This window comes from Ranitomeya variabilis, chromosome 2 (assembly GCF_051348905.1).
Source record: "Ranitomeya variabilis isolate aRanVar5 chromosome 2, aRanVar5.hap1, whole genome shotgun sequence".
NCBI lineage: Eukaryota > Metazoa > Chordata > Amphibia > Anura > Dendrobatidae > Ranitomeya > Ranitomeya variabilis.
In genome coordinates this window covers 252,739,319-252,757,277 of record NC_135233.1, presented here as the reverse complement: position 1 = coordinate 252,757,277, position 17,959 = coordinate 252,739,319, and positions in this window count along the sequence as shown.

Genomic DNA, 17,959 nt, shown 5'->3' with positions numbered 1-17,959 from the left:
AGAGTGATGTGAAAGAAGCCGTTTCTGCAAGCACGCCACAAACAGAGTCAGCTAAGGTATGGAAAAGCACATTTGGAGAAGCCAATTTCTTTTTGGAAGAAGGTCCTGTGGACTGATGAAACCAAGATTGAGTTGTTTGGTCATACAAAAAGGCGTTATGCATGGCGGCAAAAAAACACAGCATTCCAAGAAAAACATTTGCTACCCACAGTAAAATTTGGTGGAGGTTCTATCATGCTTTGGGGCTGTATGGACAATGCCGGCACCGGGAATCTTGTTAATGTTGAGGGACGCATGGATTCCTCTCAGTATCAGCAGATTCTTGACAATAATGTTCATGAATCAGTGACAAAGTTGAAGTTACAGAGGGGATGGATCTTTCAGCAAGACAATGATCCACAACACTGCTCCAAATCTACTCAGGCATTCATGCAGAGGAACAATTACACTGTTCTGGAATGGCCATCCCAGTCCCCAGACCTGAATATCATTGAACATCTGTGGGATCATTTGAAGAGGGCTGTCCATGCTCGGCGACCATCAAACTTAACTGAACTGGAATTGTTTTGTAAAGAGGAATGGTCAAAAATACCTTCATCCAGGATCCAGGAACTCATTAAAAGCTACAGGAAGCGACTAGAGGCTGTTATTTTTGCAAAAGGAGGATCTACTAAATATTAATGTCACTTTTCTGGTGAGGTGCCCATACTTATGCACCTGTCGAATTTTGTTTGAATGCAGATTGCACATTTTCTGTTAGTACAGTAAACCTCATTTCAAGGCAGAAACATTACTGTGTCCAACAGTTATTAGATATATGAAACTGAAATAGCTGTTGCAAGAAAACCAATTTTTATAAAACATTAAGCTTAAGATTAATAGGGGTGCCCAAACTTTTTCATATAACTGTATATGTAACTGTGTGTATATGTTCTGTAGGGCTGGTATCTACCACTGACCATATGGCGGTAATATCCATATTGGTCTTTATATAGAGATTATCTTCAGTAACAGCGCGGTCATCTGCTGAGATTCTCCTCCAGTATTAGGATGCGTCACCGAGTTGTAATCAAGGTTACCTGGTTAGGGGCCCACTCAGAAGCTTCGCCCCCCGAACCAAAACCCTAGCTACGCCTCTGCGTGGACTGTTTAGTAAAATTTGACTGTTGCAAAGATGTCCCCTGCATTGTGTGCAGCGGCTCCTGAGGATGGAAGCCAGGAGGCAGAGAATACCTACAAGTGAGTGTGATGCACCCACACCCTGCAGCACACTGGGACTGGAACAACACTTGTCTGTAAATTGCCAGCATGCAACTGAACAGCAGCTCGGTCTTGACTACTACTCTGCAGTACTTTACATTAGATGTAGTCAGCAGGATCGATCCATGCAATAAAAATCTTGACAGATGTGGGAAAGGATCCAGTAAAAAACAAAAATGGTGCTGAACACTGACGACAAGATGGCGGTGAGTGGAGCAAATGACTAGATGGACCCGCCCATCATGGATGTCCCCAAAGAGAAACCGCATGAAAATCCGTCTAGCCCAGGGAAGGTTTTATCCAGAATGGTCAGCCGATGGTGAGTAGAGCCCACCCTAATGAGTGCGCTGAAATAAAAATAAACCTCGCTCGTCTCAGCCAGTCAAAAGAGAATGGGCGGGAACTGCCGAAACATGAGCAGGACAGCCGGAAATAGAGCCACCCAAAGAACGGTGGAGTCCTGGAAAAGTACACTCTGAGATTCTATAATGCTGCACTTCGTTGTGGGCCTAGACGGTCCGAATGGCAACAAAAGCTGCTGGAACAGAAGCTGGAAATGCTGCTTGTAGGACTGCAGCCACTGATTCATTTGACTGAGACCATTGAGAGACTCCAGCATTGGACCTCAGGGCGGAAGTTTCCTGGTCGGCATCCAAAACTGCCGAATTTAGTGGCCATGTCAGTGTGGGCCAAGCAGCAAGATTGAAGGCCCTGTTGGCGGCGGTAGGCATAAGTATACTCAACCCCTACCAATGCCCTGGTTTCTGGTCCCAAAGGCAGCCCCAATCCTCATGCCACAGATGTACGTGGAGAAAACCCCAGCACCAGACTCTGAGAGGGCCCAGTGGGTGTCCCAGTTGATCAAGGGAAGGAAAGAGCGGGAAAAAGGGGTACTGGCCCAGCTACAGCTCCACGGGGGCAGAAAAGTCTGCCACCAATTAACGGAAGAGGTCCTGCGGCATTATGATTCTAGTAAGGGCTATGGGTTCATCCAGGAGACAGTCACTGAAAATAAAGTTTATGTGTATACCGGGTCCGTTTTCCATAATTAGATCACTGCAGAAAGATGTGGAAGGTCTGCAAAAGAAGTTTGGAAGCTTTGAACACAATCAACAAGTGTTTGGACAGACTTTGCAGGACTTAGGCATCCGCATGGCAGCCCAGGAAAACAAACTTGCTGGCATAGAGTCCCAGTATACATGGGCTTTTCAGGACATAAGCACGCAAATGGCTGCACAAGCGACTTTTCCCCCTGGGCAACCACCATCAGCTAGCCCACCTAAGTTGCCCCCATTCATATTTAATGGTGATCGCGACAAATTTCGTGGCTTTGTGAATCAATGTATGCTATATTTTGATGTGCATGCTGACCGTTTTCCTAATGATAGATCCAAAGTATTGTGTGTAATAATGCTGCTGACCGCACGAGCGCTCGCCTGGGCGAATCCTATGATTGAGTCTCGTGACCAATGGTTAAATAACTTGGATGATTTCTTGGCCGCTATGGCATTAATGTTTGCTGAATCTGCTTTATTGTCTTTACGCCAGGCAAAACGTTCTGTTATTGAGTATGCCACTGAATTCAGGAGATTAGCGGTAGATACCAATTGGGACAGTTATGCTATTTTTAAAAGGGGTCTGTCTGGTATTGTAAAAGATGAACTAGCTCGCTCTGAGTCACCACAAGAGCTAGAGACATTTATACAGCATTGTGTGCGCATTGACATTCGCCTTACTGAGCGTAGGCAGGAGAAGTTTGCTGCATATAACCGTATTTATAACTTTTCCCTTCCTTCCAAAGAGCCTGCAGGTAAAACATCTCAGGAGGTGGAGGAGGTGCTCATGCAAATTGATTCCGTTCAGAGGCGCGAGATCAATGAGCGCCGGAAGCATCACCTTCGTGAAAGTCTATGTTTCTACTGCGGCCAGTCTGACCACTTCTTGATCAATTTTCCTAAGTGTCCTAGACGGCCTAACAAGGTGCTAGCAGCAGTAGGGGAGTATGACAACTGTGATGATGAATCTGACATCTCTGAATGTAGCCTGCCTTTAAACGCTGTATTCCATTCACTTTCTATGACTTCACCCCCCAAGGAGCTTAAGGAAAAGAACTCTCACTGTTCTGTCCCTATTAAGATCATGTGTTCAGGACAGTGGATTTCCAGTGCAGCTATGATTGACTCTGGTGCAGGTGGCAATTTCATGGATATCGCATTTGCCAAGGAACATGGTATTGAAATTCAGCAAAGAGCCTCTCCAATTACCATGGAAACAGTGGATGGGTCACCTTTAATCTCTGGGCCTGTGGATCAGGAGACTGTACCCCTTGAAATTTTGTTGGAGCCTAATCATCAGGAGCAACTTTCTTTCTTGCTAATTTCTTCTCATTTTCCTGTGATTTTAGGCATTCCTTGGTTGCGTTCTCAGAACCCAATTATCAACTGGGAGACCAAGGAGATTATCTTTCCAACAAGGAGCAACTCAGCGTTAACAGAAGCTGTCTCTGAGTCCACGGCTACGGAACCACATGTACAGGTATTTTCTTTACCTCCAGCATATAAAGAGTTCTCTGACATCTGTGACAAGAAGAATGCAGATCAGCTTCCTCCACACAGGCATTATGACTGTCCCATTGAGTTGCTTCCTGGGGCAGCTATTAGTTTGGTAACGTATACCCTTTGGCGGCATCTGAGCTTCAAGCCTTAAAGGAGTATATTGATGAAAATCTGGCCAAAGGCTTCATATGTCCTTCTTCCTCACCAGCAGGGGCACCTATCTTTTTTGTAAAGAAGAAGGATGGGACCCTGAGACCCTGTGTTGACTATCGGGAACTCAATAAGGTAACCGTACGAAACCGTAACCCTTTGCCTCTGATTCCCGAATTACTGGAAAGAGTCCGCCATGCTAAGGTGTTCTCTAAACTGGATCTTCGTGGGGCTTATAATTTGGTGCGTATTCGTCCAGGGGATGATGAGTGGAAGACAGCATTCAGATGCCGGTATGGACACTTTGAATCTCTTGTGATGCCCTTCAGGCTTTGTAACGCCCCTGCAACGTTTCAACACCTTGCTAATGGCATTTTCAGAGATTTGTTGGACCAGTTTGTAGTGATCTATTTGGACGATATACTAATCTTTTCTGACTCTCTACAGGAACATGAAGAACATGTCAAAACTGTTTTAAGACGTCTGAAAGAGAACCATCTGTATATTAAGCAGGAGAAATGCGAGTTCCATCGTTCTGAGATACAGTTCTTAGGTTATATCATCTCTCCCCAGGGGCTGAACATGGAATCTGGTAAGATTCAGGCTATCCTTGACTGGCCGGTACCCAAGAACGTTAAGGAGGTCCAACGTTTTATTGGTTTTGCAAATTTCTACAGACGCTTCATTCAAAATTTTTCTGATATCGTCCGTCCCATTACTTCCTTGACAAAGAAAGAAAAGCCCTTTAAGTGGTCATCACAGGCTCAAGAAGCTTTTGATCGGCTTAAGACCTGTTTCACATCAGCACCGCTGTTGATACACCCAGATCCAACACTTTCATTCATTGTGGAGGTGGACGCTTCTGATGCTTTGGGGGCTATTCTCTCACAAAGAACTGGAGAGAAGAGTCTGCTACATCCTTGTGCTTTCTTTTCCCGTAGACTAACCCCAGCAGAGAAGAATTACGACGTGGGAGACAAGGAATTGCTGGTTATTATTGCGGCTTTCAAAGAATGGAGGCATCATCTGGAAGGAGCTGCACAACAGATCATAGTGCTAACTGACCATTGCAATTTAGAGTTCCTTAGATCCGCTAGATGTCTTTCTCCTCGTCAGGCTCGTTGGAACTTATTTTTAAATCAATTTAACTTTGTTATCTCGTACCATCCAGGTTCTCGTAATGGGAAGGCTGATGCTTTATCCCGAATCCAAGCTGCGGATTCCGTACCTGGAGCCCTGTCCAAGACCATTCTATCTGATGCCAATTTCATCGGAATTATCCATGATCAGGACTTGTGGAAGGAGTGCAGGGAGGCCTATGACGGTGATGTATTTCTGGCCAACCCACCTGTGGATATTAATCTTGTCTTTAAGGGTGGCATGTGGTTCAGAGATCGACGTATCTACGTCCCTGAGGTCGTCCGTCTGCAGATCCTCAAGTTGGTACATGACTCCAAGTTGGCTGGTCACAGGGGGGTACAGAAGACACAAGAGTTCCTGAGCCAATTCTTCTGGTGGCCAACTTGCCTGAAGGATACCAAGGACTATATTCTCTCTTGCGAGGTATGTGCTCATTACAAGACTCCTCATGTGGCACCTACGGGTCTGCTACAACCATTACCTGTTCCGTCCCGCCCTTGGGGGTCTATATCAATGGACTTTATTGTGGAGTTGCCTACATCGGGGGGCATGAATACAATCATGTTGGTAGTTGATCGCCTGACTAAAGCTGCTCATTTTGTTCCGTGCACCGGCCTCCCCTCAGCTAAAGATACAGTGAACTTGGTTATACAGAATGTCTTTCGGTTGCATGGGGTTCCGGATGAGATCATCTGACCGTGGAGTGCAGTTCACTTCAAGATTCTGGAAGGGGTTTTGCTCTGCACTCAATATTAATGTCTGTCTCTCTTCCGCTTACCATCCCCAGACAAATGGTCAGACTGAGCGTACCAACCAGACGCTGGAACAATATCTAAGATACTATGTCAGCCATCTCCAGGATGATTGGTTGGAGTTGCTGCCGTTAGCCAAATTTTCATATAACAATTCTCAGAGCGCCTCCACTAAATTTACACCTTTCTTTGCCAATCTGGGTTATCATCCGTGTATCTTACCTAGGTCTCCAATTAATTCTCCGATTCCGGCAGTGGAGGAAAGGCTGACTGCGATGAGGCAAAATCTGGAGGTTCTGAAGGAATCCCTGACCACAGCTCAAGAACGTTATAAGAGATCGGCTGATAGATTCCGTAAACCTGCACCCATGTTCAAGGTAGGAGATTGCGTGTGGTTATCAACTAAGAATCTGAAGTTAAACGTCCCTTCACAAAAACTTGGACAGAAATTCATTGGCCCTTTCAAGATCAACGGTATTGTGAGCTCTGTGGCCTGCCGGCTGAAGCTGCCTAGGACTATGAAGGTACACCCAGTTTTTCATGTATCTTTACTAAAGCCTGTATCTCCTAATACCTTCCAGGGACGTGTTGTGCCACCTCCGCAGCCTGTGGTGATTGATGGGCAAGAACAATTTGTGGTGGAGGAAATTGTTGATTCCAGGATTCGCAGGAATCGGCTCCAATATCTGATAAGATGGCAGGGATATCCCCCTGAGGAAGACTCTTGGGAACCTGTGGAAAACATCAATGCCCAACAGAAGATTTCTCGTTTTCATCAGAGATTCCCTGAGAAACCAGGTCCAGGATCGTCCTGAGGCCGCTTCTAAGGAGGGAGTAATGTCAGGACTCTGAACATTTTTTATTACCTTTTTGTGCATTACTGCCCTTTTCCAAGATGGCGTCTTTGGTCTCATGTGCACTGTGTCTTCCTTCTATAAAACTCCACCCCAGCCTTCAGTCTGCGCTAGAGTATTCTGCCTTGCATCCAGCTCCTGACCTCTGGTGACTCCCTGGCTATATACCTGCTCCTGTGAACCTGTGGGGTTTTCCTGCTACTCTGCTCTGAGTTCCTGCTGCATACACCAGTTCCAGTAATCCTCCTTCATCTGCTGCTCGTGTTTACTTCCATCTGCATTTGCTGGACATGTAAGCTGTTTGCTGCTCTGCAAGAACCTGAGACTATTACCCAGACCTCCCTGGTTGAGCTAAGATATTATTTGAACTGCCTTATAAGCATATCTATCTGTGTTTTGGACTAAGCAAGGACTTATTCATGTCAAGTATCCTCAAGAATAATTGTGCTTCATAGGCTTTCTGCGTGATTGCATTTTCCTCTGAAGTTTCCTATAGACTGCTAAGCTGCATTTGATATTTGCACCAAGTGTTGTGGACTTGAGTTTCTCTCTGCACCTGTTTGAATCACCGTGTGATAATATAGACTTTACCACTTATAAAACTGTGTCCTGTAGTTGTCTTGTTCCACGCAAAGAGTCTCCTGAGTTATCCCCTATAATTATTACAATCCCACAACCAGAGCTCCAATGTCCGTAGCCCCGCACTTTCCAGCAACACTGCTCAGACCCGGAAGAGCAGCGGAGAATCGGAGTCCAGCAGCATGTCCTCCACCACCAGTACCAGGAGACCGGCCATGACTGAGGCAGCAAGAGTTCCAGCCACCGTGATCGTCTCTCAGGACCCTCACTCGATGACCTATGTTGGCCAGGTTGGAGCAAGGCACACCCTGGTGTAAGGGGCATTTCCTGGTTAGAGAGAGTTCAGTGTCAGCCACTGAAGTATGGAGGAGGGTTCAGGAGGGGTTGTAGGTTGCTAGGGGCAGCATGGGCCAAAAGTTCAGGGCATTGATTGGCCAAATGGAGATCCCTGATGGACATTCCAATAGTGTCTTGCCTGGTCTTCCGACATTACGAGGTCGTGGACATGGAGTTACATGGGGGTCAGGTGGCCGGTCCCGGGTACACTGCTGGTGTGGACAATGAATCGCTGGGGCTGATGGAGTCAGCGATCATTGGGTAGTCCAGAATTAGGCTGCCGTCACACTAGCAGTATTTGGTCAGTATTTTACATCAGTATTTGTAAGCCAAAACCAGGAGTGGGTGATAAATGCAGAAGTGGTGCATAAGTTTCTATTATACTTTTCCTCTATTTGTTCCACTCCTGGTTTTGGCTTACAAATACTGATGTAAAATACTGACCAAATACTGCTAGTGTGAAGGCAGCCTTAATGTGTGGCAGAGCAGGAGTTGTACTAAGGAGGAAGAAACACTGAATTGCTTTGCTCTATCCCACCTGCATCCACATGATGAACTTGGACTGTTTAGCAAAAGTTTGACTCTTGCAAAGAACCTGGTGTCCCTTGCATTGTGCATCACGGCTCCTTAGGATGGAAGCCCAGAGGCCTGTGACCTACAAGTGAGTGTGGAGCACCCCACAGCACACTGGGAGACCCTTTGTCTGTAAAGTGCCAGAGCGCAACTAAACAGCACCTAGCACACAACAACCACTCTGCGGAGCTTTACACAGTCAAAATATGTTTCCTGCTTTATTACGCAAGGCAGGGGCAGCAACAGTTTTCATACTTCTCACTGACCCTTACAAATACTTAGTTATAGCCCCCATCCATCCCAAACACTAGAGGTGAAGTTGCTATCTAAAATGTTTTCATTAGCCAACAGCAAGCAGAGATCTTTACTGGTCTTGTGAATTCTGAATTCTAAGGAAATTCTGCAAGAAGTTTCATAAGGAACAAGCTAAAAATCCGAGTATCCTGTATCAAACCTGTAACTTTCACAACCTTTTGTTGTGTAATTGTATATGTATATGCTGGTATAGCCTGGGCATCTCTTGTACACATTATGTGCAGCTAGTGTTATATAATTATACACGTACAGCCATGGCTGCCACTAGGAATTTCAGGGCCCGATGCTGGCAAAATTTTCCTGTTCTGCTCCACGTACTCACCAATAACTCATTAACAGTTCCAATTGAACATCAATTCACATACACTGCTAAAAAAAATAAAGAGAACACTAAAATCCCACATCTTAGATATCACTGAATGAAATATTCCAGTTGTAAATCTTTATTCATTACATAGTGGAATATGTTGAGAACAATAAAACCTAAAAAAATACCAACGTAAATCACAACTAAAATCCCACGGAGGTCTGGAGTTGGAATGATGCTCAAAATCAAAGTCGAAAATGAAGTTACAGGCTGATTCAACTTCAGTGGAAATGCCTCAAGACAAGGAAATTATGCTCAGTAGTGTGTGTGGCCTTCATGTGCCTGTATGACATCCCTACAACGCCTGGGCATGCTGCTGATGAGGCGGCGGATGGTCTCCTGAGGGATCTCCTCCCAGACATAGACTAAAGCATCTGCCAACTCCTGGACAGTCTGTGGTGCAACATGACGTGGGGTGGATGGTGGAGACATGATGTCCCAGATGTTTTCAATCGGATTCAGGTCTGGGGAACGGACGGGCCAGTCCATAGCTTTAAAGCCTTCATTGTGAAGGAACTGCTGACACACTTCAGCCACATGAGGTCTGGTATTGTCCTGCATTAGTAGGAACCCAGGGCCAACCGCACCAGCATATGGTCTCACAAGGGGTCTGAGGATCTCATCTCGGTACCTAATGGCAGTCAGACTACCTCTGGTCAGCACATGGAGGGCTGTGCGGCCCTCCAAAGAAATGCCACCCCACACCATTACTGACGCACTGCCAAACCGTTCATGCTGAAGGATGTTGAAGGCAGCAGATCGCTCTCCATGGCATCTCCAGACTCTGTCACGTCTGTCACATGTGCTCAGTGTGAACCTGCTTTCATCTGTGAAGAGCACAGGGCTCCAGTGGTGAATTTGCCAATCCTGGTGTTCTGTGGCAAATGCCAAGCATCCTGCATAGTGTTGGGCTGTGAGTACAACCCCCATCTGTGGATGTCAGGCACTCAGACCATCCTAATGGAGTCGGTTTGTAACCATTTGTGCAGACACAGGCACATTTGTGGCCTGCTGGAGGTCATTTTGCAGGGCTCTGGCAATGCTATTCCTGTTCCTCCTTGCACAATGGCTGAGGTAGCGGTCCTGCTGCTGGGTTGTTGCCCTCCTACGGCCCCCTCCACGTCTCTTAGTGTACTAGCCTATCTCCTGGTAGCGCCTCCAGCCTCTGGACACTAGGCTGACAGACAGAGCAAACCTTCTTGCCACAGTTCACATTGATGTGTCATCCTGGATGAGCTGCACTACCTGAGCCATTTGTGTGGGTTGTAGAGTCCATCTCATGCTACCACGAGTGTGAAAGCGCAACCTACATTCAAAAGTGACCAAACATCAGCCAGAAAGCATTGGTACTGAGATGTGGTCTGTGGCCCCCACATGCAGAACCACTCCTTTATTGAGTGTGTCTTGATAATTGCCAATAATTTCCATCTGTTGTCTATTCCATTTGCACAACAGCATGTGTAATTTATTGTCAAACAGTGTTGATTCCTAAGTGGACAGTTTGATTTCACCGAAATTTGATTTACTTGGAGTTATATTCTGTTGTTTACGTGTTCCCTTTATTTTTTTGAGCAGTGTATATCGCCAGAAGCTTTTGTTTTGGCCAAAAGATTTTTTTAAGTTGCGACCACGACAAGGTAGACTCTTTTGGATAGACCCTACCCTCATCTAACCTATTAAACATTTCTTAAAAATATCCAATACTCTTAAGGTATACTTTTATTTATTTTCTGTAAGGGAATGATTCAAATACATTTTTTAAAATGACCAATGACCAACATACTGTACAAGGGTCAAAAACCATCACACTGTGACCAGACCACATATTACCACCACATAGTTACCAAATAATACCACATACAAGGGACAAACACCAACACACCATGACCAGATCAAATATTACCATCACACAGTTACTGAATAATAGGACATACAAGGAACAAATACCACCACACCATGACCAGACCACATATCACCAAAATATAGTTACCAAATAATACCACTTTCAAGGGACAAATTCCGCCACACCATGGCCAGACCACAAATTGCCATCACATAGCGACCGAATAATACCATATACAAGGCACAAAAACCACCGGACCACATATTAAATTCACAGTGAGCGAATAATACCACATACAAGGGAAAAATACTGCCAAACCATGACCAGACCATATATTGCCATCACATAGTGACCGAATACTACAATACTGATTATTAATTAAAGAAAACACAATGCTAAGTGCCATTATACACAGGTGTTCTGTATATGAAGAGGAAGAGGGAAATTTCATCATCACATTCCAACCAGATAATAAAACATTATTTTATTTAATCAATTTAAAAATGTTAAAAAAGACCTTGAGGCCTGAGACATTTCGGGTGTGTATATGAGTAAGGGTGTCGTTGCACACCAGAAACGCATCAGGCTTCAAGGTCTTTTTTAACCTTTTTAAATTGATTAAATAAAATAATGTGTTTTATTATCTGGTTGGAATGTGCCGATGAAATTTCCCTCCTCCTCTTCATTATGGCTGCAATCACCAGCTGATTCGGCACCCATTGGATGAACTCCTCTGTAGAACTCAAGTTGTCATAATTTATGAAGTCGTCATAAAAGCTTCATAATTTCCCTTTCTGCCTCTCCTTCCATATAATTAAGCTCTGTATATACTGCCAGTGCACAGGTAATACAGTGATCACCAGTGATATTATAACCAGGAGCTCTGTATATAGTATCAGTGTGCAGGTAATACAGTGACTAACCAGTGACATTATACATAAGAGCTCTGTATATAGTGTTAGAATACAAGTAATACAGTAATTACCAGTGAGGTTATACACAGGAGTTCTGTATATAATGTACAGATAATATACAGTGATCACCGGTGACATTATACACAGGAGCTCTGTATATATTTATATAGTGTACAGGTAATACAGTGATCACCAGTGTCATTATACACAGGAGCTATGTACATAGTATATAGTGTACAGGTAATACAGAGATCACAAGTGACATTATACACAGGAGCTCTGCTAATAGTGTAGAGGCAATACAGTGATCACCAGTGACATTATACACAAGAGCTCTGTAAATAGTGTACAGGTAATACAGGGATCACCAGTGACATTATACACAGTAGCTATGTACATAGTATATAGTGTACAGGTAATACAGAGTGTCAGGACTCTGAAAATTTTTATTACCTTTTGTGCATTACTGCCCTTTTCCAAGATGGCGTCTTTGGTCTCATGTGCACTGTGTCTTCCTGCTATAAAACTCCACCCCAGCCTTCAGTCTGTGCTAGAGTATTCTGCCTTGCATCCAGCTCCTGACTCCCTGGCTATATACCTGCTCCTGTGAACCTGTGTGGTGATCCTGCTACTCTGCTCTGAGTTCCTGCTGCATACACCAGTTTCCAGTAATCCTCCTTCATCTGCTGCTCGTGTTTACTTCCATTTGCATTTGCTGGACATGTAAGCTGTTGCTGCTCTGCAAAAACCTGAGACTATTACCCAGGCCTCCCTGGTTGTGCTAAGATATTATTTGAACTGCCTTATAAGCATATCTATCTGTGTTTGGACTAAGACAAGGACTTATTCGTGTCAAGTATCCTCAAGAATAACTGTGCTTCATAGACTTTCTGCTTGATTGCATTTTCCTCTGAAGTTCCCTATAGACTGCTAAGCTGCATTTAATATTTACACCAAGTGTTGTGGACTTGAATTTCTCTCTGCACCTATTTGAATCACCGTGTGATAATATAGACTTTACCACTTATAAAACTGTGTCCTGTAGTTGTCTTGTTCCATGCAAAGAGTCTCCTGAGTTATCCCCTATAATTATTACACAGAGATCACCAGTGACATTATACACAGGAGCTCTGTATATAGTGTAGAGGCAATACAGTGATCACCAGTGAAATTATACACAGGAGCTCTGCATATAGTGTCAGTGTACAGATAATTCAGCAATTACCAGTGACATTATACACAGGAGCTTTGTATATAGTATGCAGTGTTCAGGTAATTATATCCAAAAAATGTCCATATCAATACTTATGGCACTTCAAAATGACATGCAACAAAATACGGACTTACATTCACAATAGCAGAGAGAAGAGAACCATGTGTAGATAAAACAATGTATAAAGCTTTATTAAGGTACCATAGTTTAAACTACAGAACAGGACACAAAAACAATTTATGGCTAAGAGTCCAGCAGGGAGCCCTGATTCTATCACACTATACTCCTAAAAATAATTTATATGTATATTCATAGATTTATATGAAAAAAACAAGATATATAGCAAGGGAAACCATGGAAAAATATGTCACCAAAAATTATTATGTATCCTGAAAATATAAAGTGGTAAAAATACAATAAATTAGTGAGATATTCCTGTAACCTCAATGCTGTATCAATAAAGTAGTCACAATAAGGTGTGCCAGCATAGTTAGAGATTACTATATATATATATATGCATACTGATCATAGCCTGAGTATAGATTCTATTGAATCTTAATGGTGCACCAAATGACCAGAGATATGTGTTTGTGGGTAGAATGTATCTCGTATTAATAAGAGTCAGTATACTGCAGCATTGACAAGTGAGCTATGAACACGTATAAAGAAGATATGGCACTGTACCTTAATGAGAGGATCAGCAGATCACAGAGAATAGTGTTAGGATAAGTCAGGTCTTCCCCCCTCCACCCCGACGCTCGTTTCGCCCAGAGCTTCTTCCAGGGGCGTGGGGCAAAAGTCCAAAAAATGCAAAATGTGAAAGATCACCTTTGTGGGTACAAATGCTTTGTTGCTCTGTAATAGGAGCTATTGTTGCAGTTGATATAATAATAATAATAATAATAATTTTTATTTATATAGCGCCAACATATTCCGCAGCGCTTTACAAATTAAAGAGAGGACTTGTACAGACATATATATGGATATATGTTCCGCAATTCTTTTTTTTAGTTTGCGAATTGTACAGCCGATGTATCTAATTTGGCACTGCAAATATCTGATACAATATACCACATGATTAGTGTCACAGTTGATAAAGGACATGATGGTATAATTACTAGTAGATGAAATGGGAAAACATTTAGTTCTATTGAGAGCATATTGGCATACACTACACCTGTTTCCCCCACATTTGTGAAAGCCCTTTATATAGAAAGGCAAGTGGACGAAGAGCTATGATTCTTTAGTAGGCTAGGAGATAACATGTTGCCTAGGGTGAGTCCCCTCTTGGCAACACATCAACAGCTTTGTTTAGTGATGGTACGCAAAGTGTCATCTTGGCTGGTAACAGGTAAATATTTGAGGATAATACTACTGATTTGATAAAACTAGGAGCTGTAGGGAGTTGGAAATGTTAAATTTGTTTGGCCATTATTCACACAGGATGGAGATGCAGTGGCACTTGATAAAGCTTTGAATCTGTTGTCAACGGTATTAATAATAATAATAATCTTTATTTTTATATAGCGCTAACATATTACGCAGCGCTTTACAGTTTGCACACATTATCATCGCTGTCCCCGATGGGGCTCACAATCTAAATTCCCTATCAGTATGTCTTTGGAATGTGGGAGGAAACCGGAGTACCCGGAGGAAACCCACGCAAACACGGAGAGAACATACAAACTCTTTGAAGATGTTGTCCAAGGTGGGATTAGAACCCACACTACACTTTGTAATGCCAATCACAACATGGGAATGCAGAGGTGACCCCAATACTATAAACTAAGTAGCTAAACCTAACTTCTTAAAGGGAACCTGTCAGGCCCCCAACATACTGCTATGATTAAAATTATATACCGTATATAATTGTGCATAAAAAGTGTTTTTCAGCACATTTTTGTGCTGAAAATGCCCCCCATAGCTTATACACGAGGCATTGTCCCAGTTTACGGTGTGGGAGCAGCAGGTCACAGGAGGCAGGCATATAGATACATACACACAAAAAAAACATCCTACTTACCTTCCCTGCGTGCCCTTGCACCATCTTGTTCCGGTGTCGGCAGCTCCTGCGGCCGGGCGACCACGCGTCCCCGCTCATCAAGGCAACGAATATTCATCTCTCTCCACTCCCATAGGCGTGGAGTGTATACTCATTACCTTAATGAGCGGGGACACGCGATCGCCCAGCCGCAGGAGCCGCCGGCGCCGGAACGAGATGTAGCTGTACTGGTCCAGGTTCATATGCATACAGCGAGTGGTTGCATACAATATGTGCATTAAAGGCTCGTTTATTCCCCACCTAATAAATATATAAATTAATTAGCCCCTGTACTCTTTCCCCCAATTCAACACCAGTCACTGCATCCTCAACAGCCCCACTTTGTACCTCCCGCTCCCCCGATTATATTTACATGCACCTTCTGCCCCCCCCCTCTAATTATCAACTTCTCTCCCCCACATTCAATACATCATTTAATCTACCCATCCACAATTAATAATTATTTACTGCCCCTGTAATAACGTGCAGGTACTGAGTATGTCACCACGGAACAGGCAGACCAACAGTTGAGGGGTTTAATAACAGGAATTAGGTTCTCCTCGCAGGGAGGAAGCAATGGAAAATAACTAGCAATAAAACAATGCAAGAATACGGGAGTTAAACAATAAAACAGAATTAAGCAGGATTTCTTGAGAAAAGAACACTTATCAGTCTCATGAGGACTTGCTTGGAGGGTCGTCTTCTCCAACGTAGGCGCCGAGAATCAGTGGCACTTGTCGTCCCTCTGTGGTCCGTGAGCAGAGTAGTCTCTGAGAGCCTGCTGCCTGGGGTTTCGGGAGTTAATGTGGTATGCACAGGCTCTGAGTCTTTAACTTTTATAGCACAGCCAGAAAATCAGGGCTCCGCACGGTTGTCTCTGTACCAGGAAAACAAGGGGCTCTGCACTGTTAAGTCTCTGTACCAGGAAAACAGGGGCTCGGCACTGTTAAGTCTCTGTACCAGGAAAACAAGAGGCTCTGCACTGTTAAGTCTCTGTACCAGGAAAACAGGGGCTCGGCACTGTTAAGTCTCTGTACCAGGAAAACAGGGGCTCGGCACTGTTAAGTCTCTGTACCAGGAAAACAAGAGGCTCTGCACTGTTAAGTCTCTGTACCAGGAAAACAGGGGCTCTGCACTGCTAAGTCTCTGTACCAGGAGTCAGGGGCCAGGGTGTAGTAGTCTCTCAACGGGTCTCAAAGCGCCCCCCTATAGTCACAGCAGAGTCCGCTTTAAGTACTCACTGGATGCAGTCTTTCTGGGCAGTCTCTACAAGATGCAGTCTTTCTGAGCAGTCTCTACAAGATGCAGTCTTTCTGGGCAGTCTCTTTCTCTCTCTCTTCTGGAGCGCAGCTGCACCCAGCTCTGCACGCTGCTCTGCAAGCTGCTCTCTCTCCTCCATGCGTCTCTTTCCCGCTCTCTGGCTGCTTCCCTCCTGTCCCAGTCTACAAGTCTCTCCCCTAGGGAACCTGCGGCACAGCTCAAAGGTTCCGGGCACAGAGCCGAGAAGGTAACCGCCCCCAGACTCTTCTGGTGCTTTTAACTCCTTACATTCCCCCCCTCTTTCTGCTCGCCATTCCACGGGCGAGATCTTCAGGAGCTCCTGTTGGCAATCTTCTAGTCCTTGCACAATCTGCTGCCAGATGAACTCATCCTGATTGTAGCGAACAGGGGGTACACCAGCCGTTGAACGTTCAGAGCGTCTAAAACCAGCAGGGGCGGTGGTGTCAGCTGCTGTGGGAGGAGTCGAGGCTTCCTCCGATACGTTGGTAGAATCTGGCACCAGCCCTGTTCCTGGGTTCACTGGAGGAGATTCGAAGTCTTCCTCATCTTCCACATCTACATTGATCACTGGCGCAGCCGGTGGGGGTGCTGGAGCCAATTGGACTGATTCAGGATCTCGAGACAAACATGGAGGCAACATATTCCTGTGCAGCGTGCGGGTGGGAGTCCCTTCTTCTGTTTCGGGCTGGACCTCATAAACGGGACCCCCGTTGCCGAGCCGCCGCTTCACTCGGTACGGCCTTTTCTCCCATCGGTACTCCAGTTTGTTGTGTGGGCGCTTTTCCCTCACTAAGACTCAGTCTCCAGGCCACAGGGCTGTCCCCTTTTTAGGAGCTACCTGGGGATGCTCCAATTCTTGTAGCCGGTCCTGCACTAGACGTTGAATTGTCCGCAGCCGACGACGATGTTCTTGAACCCAGGAGTACACCCCCGTCCGTGGGTAGTCCTCCTCGGGTTCCAGCGCCAGCTCTGCCAGTCCCTTCCCGGGTCGGCCAAAGAACAGAGAGTAGGGGGTGAATCCGGTAGTGCTGTGTTTACGATTGTTATATGCCCACACCAATTCAGGGACGGACTCAGTCCACTTCGCCTTCTGGTCCTCCTCCAGAGTCCTCAGCATTTGAATCAGAGTGCGGTTAAATCTTTCACAAGCCCCATTCCCCTGTGGATGATAAGGGGTGGTCCGGGACTTATCTATTTTGTACAGCTGGTGCAGCTCCTCCATCACTCTTCCGAGGAAGCAGGCCCCTTGATCAGAATGGATGCGCTTGGGACACCCGTACACCTGAATGAAGTGTTTGCAGATTGCGTGAGCCGCAGACTCGGCAGTTTGGTCCCGCGTGGGCGTCACTACGGCAAATTTAGTAAAGTGGTCTATCATCACTAAACAATGCTCATAACCTTGATGTGCTGGTCCAATTGTCAAGTAATCTATTGCCAGTAGGTCCATGGGGCCAGAAGACCTCACCGTCTCTGTGGGAGCTCTTTGTTCTGGTGGTTTGACCAGCTCACAACTTCTGCATTGCCGACATACTTTATCCACAGTGTTCCATAAGTGGGGGTGATAAAATAGGCGCTGTAACCACTGGAAAGTCTTTTCTGGCCCAAAGTGCGCTCCTTTCTCATGTGCTTCCTTAGCCACCTGGTCTATCATGGACGAGGGAATCACTGTCTGCCATACAAGACTGAGTTCTGTTTGCAGGAATACCTTCCGGTACAGGATACCATCCCGCAACTCGAGCCTCTCCCACTGGCGTAGCATCTTCAGTACTTCAGGTGACATGGACCT